The sequence below is a fragment of the Mobula birostris genome, chromosome 5 (genome assembly GCF_030028105.1).
Source record: "Mobula birostris isolate sMobBir1 chromosome 5, sMobBir1.hap1, whole genome shotgun sequence".
NCBI classification, from domain to species: Eukaryota; Metazoa; Chordata; class Chondrichthyes; order Myliobatiformes; family Myliobatidae; genus Mobula; species Mobula birostris.
The window spans coordinates 93,496,376-93,505,561 of NC_092374.1; positions in this window are offsets into that span (position 1 = coordinate 93,496,376).

Genomic DNA, 9,186 nt, shown 5'->3' on the forward strand with positions numbered 1-9,186 from the left:
TAGGAATGGCTCAGTTAAGAGTGGGTTCTTGAGGCTTTGGAGAGAAGGCGGCAGAGGAAATGAGAGGAAGGTGAAGCTCTGGTAATTATAGCTCTAATTTCACAGTTAGTACAGTGGATTTGCAGTCATTCCTCCAGCAGGATGTGGGAAGTCAGAGAGTCCACCAATGGCCCTGACGACTAGACCTATGAGGAGTACATCTGACTGTAGTTGCTTAGAGACCGCATTAGGGAACTGGAGCTGGAACTGAATGACCTAGGAGACTGAGGGGTCGATAGATAGGTGAGAACACCTAAGTTGCAGGATGGAAGTAGACCATAAGACATGGGAACAGAATATAGCCCATTCAGTCCATTGAGACTGCTCCATCATTCCATCATGGTTGATTTATTATACTAGAGTCCATTACCCTGCCTTCTTCTCTGTTTATGAACCTCTGATGGAAGTTGTATGTGTGAAGATCTGAAGAGAGATGCTAAATAGTGAATTGAACTGTGGATGCTCGCACATTCGTCCTAGAGAAATCTGAAGAACTATGACTCCCTAAACTGCACCAATTGAAGTTGGTGACTTTAAGGTGGAGTGGAGAGAGGAAAAATTAGAAAATTAAATTTGAATAAAGCTCTCTTTAGGCACAGATGAAAGAAAAATGGAGATCTATGTGGGAGGGAAGGGTTAGATTGATCTTGGTGTAGGTTAAAAGGTCTGAACAACATCGTGGACTGAAGGGCCTGTACTGTGCTGTAATGCTCGAAGTTCTATTTTTTAAATTAATTTTTTAGCATTTCAGACAGTTACTGATATCATGCTCTGCAATGCCCTTTCTGTGCCAATGGTGAGTATTCACATACTGAAGAACACTGTATTTGATTAGAGAGGTTGTTGACATGTTCTTAAATCACAAGACACAGGAGAAGATTTAGGCCATTCAGCCAATCAAGTCTGCTGTGTCTTTCCAACATAGCTGATATACTTTTCCCTCTCAACCCATGTATTGTAGGTAAGGCAGATGAACTTAGAGCATTGATCAGCAGGTGGGTTATGATGTTGTAGTCACCAATGAGATTTGGTTGCAGGAGGGACAGGGTTCCAGGTTTCCGCAGTTTTAGATGTGATAGTGTGGGGAGTTTTAAAGAGGAAGGGTAGTACTTCTAGTCAAAGAAAATGTTATGACAGTGCTCAGGATACAATGGAGGGCTCAACTACTGAGGCAATAAAGGTGGAATTGAGGAATAAAAAAGTGATGACCATAATAATCAGACTATTTTATAGAGTTCCTAATAGTCAGTGGGATTTGGAGGAAGACATTTTTAGAATAAGCATACTGTTGCAAGAAATATAAGGTTGTGATAGCAGGTGATTTTAATTTTCCACGTAATGACAGTGTTCCATAATTTAAAGGGATTGGAAAATGTGTTCAGGAAGGTTTTCTTAATCACTACGTAGAGGTCCCAACTAGAGAAAGTATGATACTGGATTTCCTCTTAAAGAATGAAACATGGCAAGTGACAAAGTTTATGCGTAGGAGAACGCTTTGGATCTATTGATCGTCATTGCAGTAGTTCCAAGGTAATTACAGGGAAAACTGGAAATGGTTCTTGGATCAAGATTCAAATTTGGAGTAAGGCCAGTTTTGATGGAATCAGAAGGGATCTAATAGGTGTGGATTGGGATAGGTTGTTTTCTGGCAAAGAGATGTTTGGCAAGTGGGAGGCCTTCAAAAGTGAAACAGTACAGAGTTTGTATGTTTCCACCGGAGTGAAAGGCAAGACTAACAGGTTTATGGAACCTTGGTAATTGAGGGATATTAAGGCCCTGGTAGAGAAAAAGAAAAGGAAACATATACAGTATCAGGTATAGGCAGTTGGATCAAATGAAGCACTTGATGAGTATAAGAAATGCAGGAAAACGCTTACATGAGAAATCAGAGGGACTAAAAGAGGACATGAGGTTGTTCTGGTAGTCAAAGTGAAGGAAAACCCTCAAGGGTTTTCATAGCTGTACAAAGAGAAAAACAGAGCAAAGAACAAAATTAATTCTCTTGAACGCAAACATTAGGAATTCTGCAGATGCTTGAAATTCAAGCAACACCCATCAATCTCTCTCTTTCCTTTTTCTCCCTCTGTCCCTCTCATTATACCCCTTGCCCATCCTCTGGGTCTCCCCCACCCCTTTTCTTTCTCCCTGGGCCTCCTGACCCATGATCCTCTCATATACTTTTTGCCAATCAACTGTCCAGCTCTTGGCTCCATCCCTCCCCCTCCTGTCTTCTCCTATCATCTTGGATCTCCCCCTCCCCCTCCCACTTTCAAATCTTTTACTAGCTCTTCTTTCAGTTAGTCCTGACGAAGGGTCTGGGCCCGAAACATCGACTGTACCTCTTCCTAGAGATGCTGCCTGGCTTGCTGCGTACACCAGCAAGTTTGATGTGTGTTGCTTGGTTCTCTTGAAGAACAGTGTGGTCAGCTATGCATGAAGCTGGGGGAGACCTTAAATTAATTCTTTGAATTCATGAGACATAGGAGCAGAATTAGGTCATCTAGCCTATTGAGTCTTCTCTGCCATTCAGTCATGGCTGATTTAATTTCTCTCTTGACCCTATTCTCCTGCCTTCTTCCCCTAACCTTTGATGCCCTTATTAATCAATAATCTATCAACCTCTGCATGATACAGCCTACACAGCCATCTGTGGAAATGAATTCCACAGATTCATACAGACAGGAGTTTAATACAGACAAGTGTGAGGTATTGCATGTTGGAAGGACAAACCAAGGTAGAACATACAGGGTTAATGGTAAGGCACTGAGGAGTGCATTGGAACAGAGGGATCTGGGAATACAGATACAAAATTCCCTAAAAGTGGCATCACAAGTAGACAGGGTCGTAAAGAGAGCTTTTGGTACATTGGCCTTTATTAATCAAAGTATTGAGTATAAGAGCTGGAATGTTATGATGAGGTTGTATAAGGCATTGGTGAGGCCGAATCTGGAGTATTGTGTTCAGTTTTGGTCACCAAATTACAGGAAGGATATAAATAAGGTTGAAAGAGTGCAGAGAAGGTTTACAAGGATGTTGCCGGGACTTGAGAAACTCAGTTACAGAGAAAGGTTGAATAGGTTAGGACTTTATTCCCTGGAGCGTAGAAGAATGAGGGGAGATTTGATAGAGGTATATAAAATTATGATGGGTATAGATAGAGTGAATGCAAGCAGGCTTTTTCCACTGAGGCAAGGGGAGAAAAAACCAGAGGACATGGGTTAAGGGTGAAAAGTTTAAAGGGAACATTAGGGGGGGCTTCTTCACACAGAGGGTGGTGGGAGTATGGAATGAGCTGCCATATGAGGTGGTAAATGCGGGTTCTTTTTTGACATTTAAGAATAAATTGGACAGATACATGGATGGGAGGTGTATGGAGGGATATGGTCCGTGCGCAGGTCAGTGGGACTAGGCAGAAAATGGTTCAGCACAGCCAAGAAGGGCCAAAAGGCCTGTTTCTGTGCTGTAGTTTCTATGGTTCTATAGCTCTATTCACTATCCTCTGGTAAGGAAATTCCTCCTCATCTCTGTTCTAAACCTTCTATTCTGAGCTGTGCTGTCTGGTCCAAGATTCTCCCACTATTAGAAACATCCTCTCCACATCCAATGTATCTAGGCCCTTCAACATTCAGTAGTTTTCAATGAGATCCCTCATTCTTCCAAACTCAAGCAAGTACAGGCCCAGAACCACTAAACACTCCTCATAGGTTAATCCTTTCATTCCCAAGATAATTCTTTTAAACCTCCTCTGGTCCTCTTTTGCTGAGGAAGGAGGGATCTGATAGAACAGCTCAATGGATCATAGGAAGGAGGAGGAGCACCAGAGGGAAGTAACGGGCTGGTAAGGAGAGGAGAAAAAGTAAAAGGGGAACCAAAGTAGGAAATGGAAAAAGAAAAGGTTGGGGGTGGGGGAGTGTGGAGAAGTTCCCCTTCTCCTTCCCTTTCTTCCATGGTCCACTCCTATTGGAATCCTTCTTCAGCCCTTTACCTATTCCATCCACCTGCTCCCAGCTTCCTACTTCATCTCTTCCCCCACATTTGCTCCCACCTATCACCTGTCAGCTTGAACTCCTCACCCTCCCTTCACCTTCTTATTCCAACTTCTTCCCACTACCTTTCCAGTTCTGATGAAGTGTCTTAGCCCAAAACGTCACCTATATATTCTGCTCCATTAGAATCTGCCTGACCTGCTGACTTCCTCCAGCACTTTGTGTGTGTCGTTCAAGATTCCTCACATCTATAGTCTCTTGTATTTATGATTGAAATCTTTTATGTTTGACTCAGGGCATGTTATATGATACGTTCGTGCTCCGGAATTCGATATACCTGCACGTTTTGGTGAAGAAGTGAGGTGGATTATTTTGTACATTTTTCACAAACATTTACCTTTTAAGAGATTATTATTGATCCTCTGTATCTTCCTGTTTCCTTCATTACAAAAGGTCATCATTGATGCTTTGCAAAGTTGCAGAAGGCACCACAGAAATGAGCTGAGGAGGAGGGATCAGGAGAAAATGCAAGGGGGGTCAAAATGAATAAATACTGAAGACTGCAAATGCTGCAACTTACTCACCAAATGCTCCTCATATAATAAGCCTATCATTCCTGAAATCATTTTCATGTACCTCTTTTGAACCCTCACCAATATCAGCACATCATTTCTTAGATAAGGGGCCCATAACTGCTCACAATACTCCAAGTGAGGCCTCACCAGTGCCTTATAAAGCCTCAACATTACATCCTTGCTTTTATATTCTACTCCTCTTGAAATGAATGCTAACATTGCATTTGCTTTCCTCACCACAGACTCAACCTGAAAATTCACCTGTCGCTTCTATAGATGCTGCTTGACCAACTAAGTTCATCCAGCAGACTTTTTTTTATTTTTAAATCTCCTATTCCTTATGGTGTCTTCTGGGGATAATGCAAATTTTGGAAGCTTCTGTGGCAACCGGAGATTCTGTCCCAGGTGTGGCGAAGATCCTACTAGTGAAAATTTCTTTCAGATCCTCAAATCATGTATCTGAAGTAAACATTTTAGTATAGAAATGGAAGATATTGGAACCTCCCAGCTGAAGCAGTACCAGTTAGGACAGAAATAGATGTCAGTTCAAGGACCTTTCATCTTGTTTGGAAAATGCTGGGACTGGGACATCCTTGACCCAAAGCTTCTGTTATGTTTTTTCTTTCTCCTCACTGATGCAAGCATTTACTGTGTGCTGCCGCTTGACCCCAGAGTGTTTGGGTGACCTTTGTTTCAGAGTGGAACTGAAAGATGCCAGAGTTAATGAGGAGCTCTAAAGCACACCATATTTGGAACCTGCAAAAAGGCACTTGCCTTCTCTACTAAGAAACACCACTACTGGTTTGAAGTAAATGATAAGGGACAGAGAAACTAATTTTAGCGTGAGGTGCTCCTGGATTGGAAACTTCATTATTGCTCTTGACCATGCCAATATCCTTTAGTCTCCTAAAGAAGTAGGGCATTGGGGAGCTTTCTTGGCCATGGAGTCAAGCTGGTAGGACCAGGATGGGTTCTTGGTGATGTTCACGCTTGAGAACTTGAAGTTCTTAACCCTCCCAACCTCAACGCTGTTGATGTAGGCAGGAGAATGTGCACCCCCCCTCCCCACTCCCGGCTTACTGAAATTAATGATCACCCCTTCTGTTTTGCTGACATTTCATGACAACATGTTGCTAAGGTTTCCATCTCCTTCTTGTACTTCCTGTACATTGTTAACTGAGGTACAGCCCACTACTTTGGCATCATCAATAGAATTAGAGCAGAATTTGGCAGTGCGGTCATGAGTGTACAGATAGTAGGGCTGGCAGTTCAGGACACAACCTTGTGAAGCACCAGTGTTTAGAATAATTGTGTCAGTGGTGAGACAGTCAGTACATTCTTGTGTCACCTAATTATCTGTTGCGTAGAGTAATACTGAATTTCTGAACCAGTCATTGGATAAAAATAATCTCCTACATTTTAAATAGTCCTTGCTGCCATCACTTTATGTTTTAAATAAGTACTTTTGAAGTACCATTCTGCTTTTCAGGTGATTTCTTGGTATCACAGAGGACCTGCCTTCATTCAGAGTCCTTGGATGGCTAATGATGTCAGTGCAGGAAATGTAGACTCTTTCGTAGATGGGGTGTACGTAATTTGTGATTTGTTGCTCTCCTTCTATGACGTAGGGCTTCCATGTGATCCTGATTCAGGGATTTGAGGTTCTCAATACCATCCTGAAAAACAGAAAATGCTTGCCCACAGGATGTACCTATAAGCTTCTGAAAAACTGAGTCAGATAGCAGCCAGGTTTTGGTTGGTCTGTTGTCTGATGAGCTCTGAGGAAAAGGTGGTCAAAATCTGTCTTGGTAAATGGTTCACAGTGCTGGTCTGAAGGAATGATAATCAGTGAACCAGTCATTTTGTGAGACTGTCCTTGCACCCGCCATTTTGTGAACTGTTTGATGAATTTAATCAGTGCAATTGAATGTGGACACAAGGGGTTTCTGCTATTGACTTGCTAAACCTGATACCATTCTCAGATAAGTAGCTATTGATTATGTAAAGTGGCATATGGGATTGTATTCCCTTTTTTGTCTTTTCCCAGGTTGCTGGACTGAATTTTTTTCTTTTATGTAATTACAAAATAGACAAAGTTCCTCTCCGTTTATCTCAGTTCCATAAACAGATGCTTTTATCTTGTTCTTTGATTTACAAACACAGTTTTTCTCTTCATAGTTATTTTATCTGGAAAAACCACAACATAACATAAGAATAGATATTTGTTTTATAAAGGTTGGTTTGATAATATTTTGTTAGTTCAATAGTTATTTAATTCAAGCAGCACTTTATTGTGTTATACTGAGTTTTTATCCTCCTTTGAACTTCCTGTGACTCCAAAAGAATTTGCTGTTGTCATGGATGCAATTCCCTCTGGTGTAATTATGTTGTTTAGAAATACATCATATTCGGTAGTTGAATTACCCAGCTTGGATCCATCCAGTAGAGCTGTAGGAAAGATTTGTTTTCCTCCATTTAAAAAAAATAATAGAGGTATTAGAAGTTTGTTTCAAAAAGACATCACTTCTATTCCTACGACTGTTAGTTTTTGGAATAATGGTGGAGGAGTATTTGGGGCTTATTTAATAAATTTTTATTGAGGAATAAAATTAAAGGAATTTCTTTTAAAATTATACATGGATATTATCCAACCAATGTTTATTTGACAAGGTTTAATTCTGATATTGAAACTAACTGTTCTTTTTGTGGTTTGTATCCAGAGAATTTACTTACCTGTTTTGGAATTGTGAATATATTAAAACTTATTGGGTCAATGGTTGTCAATTTATAGATCAATATATTAATGTGGATTTTACTTTTTGTTTTGAAAATATTTTATTTGGGTTTACTAATAATACCAAATTTCATGGGATCATTTTGTTATCATAAATCTTTTGTTAATTTACAGTAAATGTTATATCCATAAATGTAAATACATCAAGAAGAAACCTTCATTTATATCTTTTTACATTAGACTTCAAACTATACAATAATACTCTGAAAACTTCCCATAACCAGAAAGCTGTAAAGACTGTATAAATTTGTCAACGTTTCGGGTTATTTCTATAAATGTTTTTGTTTTGTGACTCCCTTTAGGTATAGCTCCTTCTGTGGAGTAGTATATGAAGTGGATTTTCTTTTTTGTTTGTATATTTAAAGTTAATAGTTATAGGAAAGGGGGAACTTCTTTACTCAGAGAGAGGTAGCTGTGTGGAACGAGATCCAGCAAAAGTGGTTGAGGCAGGTTCGATGTTGTTGTTTAAAGTTAAATTGGATAGATATATGGACAGGAAAGGAATGGAAGGTTATGGGCTGAGTGCAGGCCGGTAGGACTAGAAACATAGAAAATAGGTGCAGGAGTAGGCCATTCGGCCCTTCGAGCCTGCGCCGCCATTTATTATGATCGTGGCTGATCATCCAACTCAGAACCCCGCCCCAGCCTTCCCTCCATACCCCCTGATCCCCGTAGCCACAAGGGCCATATCTAACTCCCTCTTAAATATAGCCAATGAACTGGCCTCAACTGTTTCCTGTGGCAGAGAATTCCACAGATTCACCACTCTCTGTGTGAAGAAGTTTTTCCTAATCTTGGTCCTAAAAGGCTTCTCCTTTATCCTCAAACTGTGGCCCCTTGTTCTGGACTTCCCCAACATCGGGAACAATCTTCCTGCATCTAGCCTGTCCAATCCCTTTAGAATTTTATACGTTTCAATTAGATTCCCCCTCAATCTTCTAAATTCCAACGAGTACAAGCCCAGTTCATCCAGTCTTTCTTCATATGAAAGTCCTGCCATCCCAGGAATCAATCTGGTGAACCTTCTTTATACTCCCTCTATGGCAAGGATGTCTTTCCTCAGATTAGGGGACCAAAACTGCACACAATACTCCAGGTGTGGTCTCACCAAGGCCTTGTACAACTGCAGTAGTACCTCCCTGCTCCTGTACTCAAATCCTCTCGCTATAAATGCCAGCATACCATTCGCCTTTTTCACCGCCTGCTGTACCTGCATGCCCACTTTCAATGACTGGTGTATAATGACACCCGGGTCTCGTTGCACCTCCCCTTTTCCTAATCGGCCACCATTCAGATAATAATCTATTTTCCTATTTTTGCCACCAAAGTGGATAACTTCACATTTATCCACATTAAATTGCATCTGCCATGAATTTGCCCACTCACCCAAACTATCCAAGTCACTCTGCATCCTCTCAGCATCCTCTTCACAGCTAACACTGCCACCCAGCTTCGTGTCATCCGCAAACTTGGAGATGCTGCATTTAATTCCCTCATCCAAGTCATTAATATATATTGTAAACAACTGGGGTCCCAGCACTGAGCCTTGCGGTACTCCACTAGTCACCGCCTGCCATTCTGAAAAGGTTCCGTTTATTCCCACTCTTTGCTTCCTGTCTGCTAACCAATTCTTCATCCACATCAATACCTTACCCCCAATACCGTGTGCTTTAAGTTTGCACACTAATCTCCTGTGTGGGACCTTGTCAAAAGCCTTTTGAAAATCCAAATATACCACATCCACTGGTTCTCCCCTATCCACTCTACTAGTTACATCCTCAAAAAATTCTAT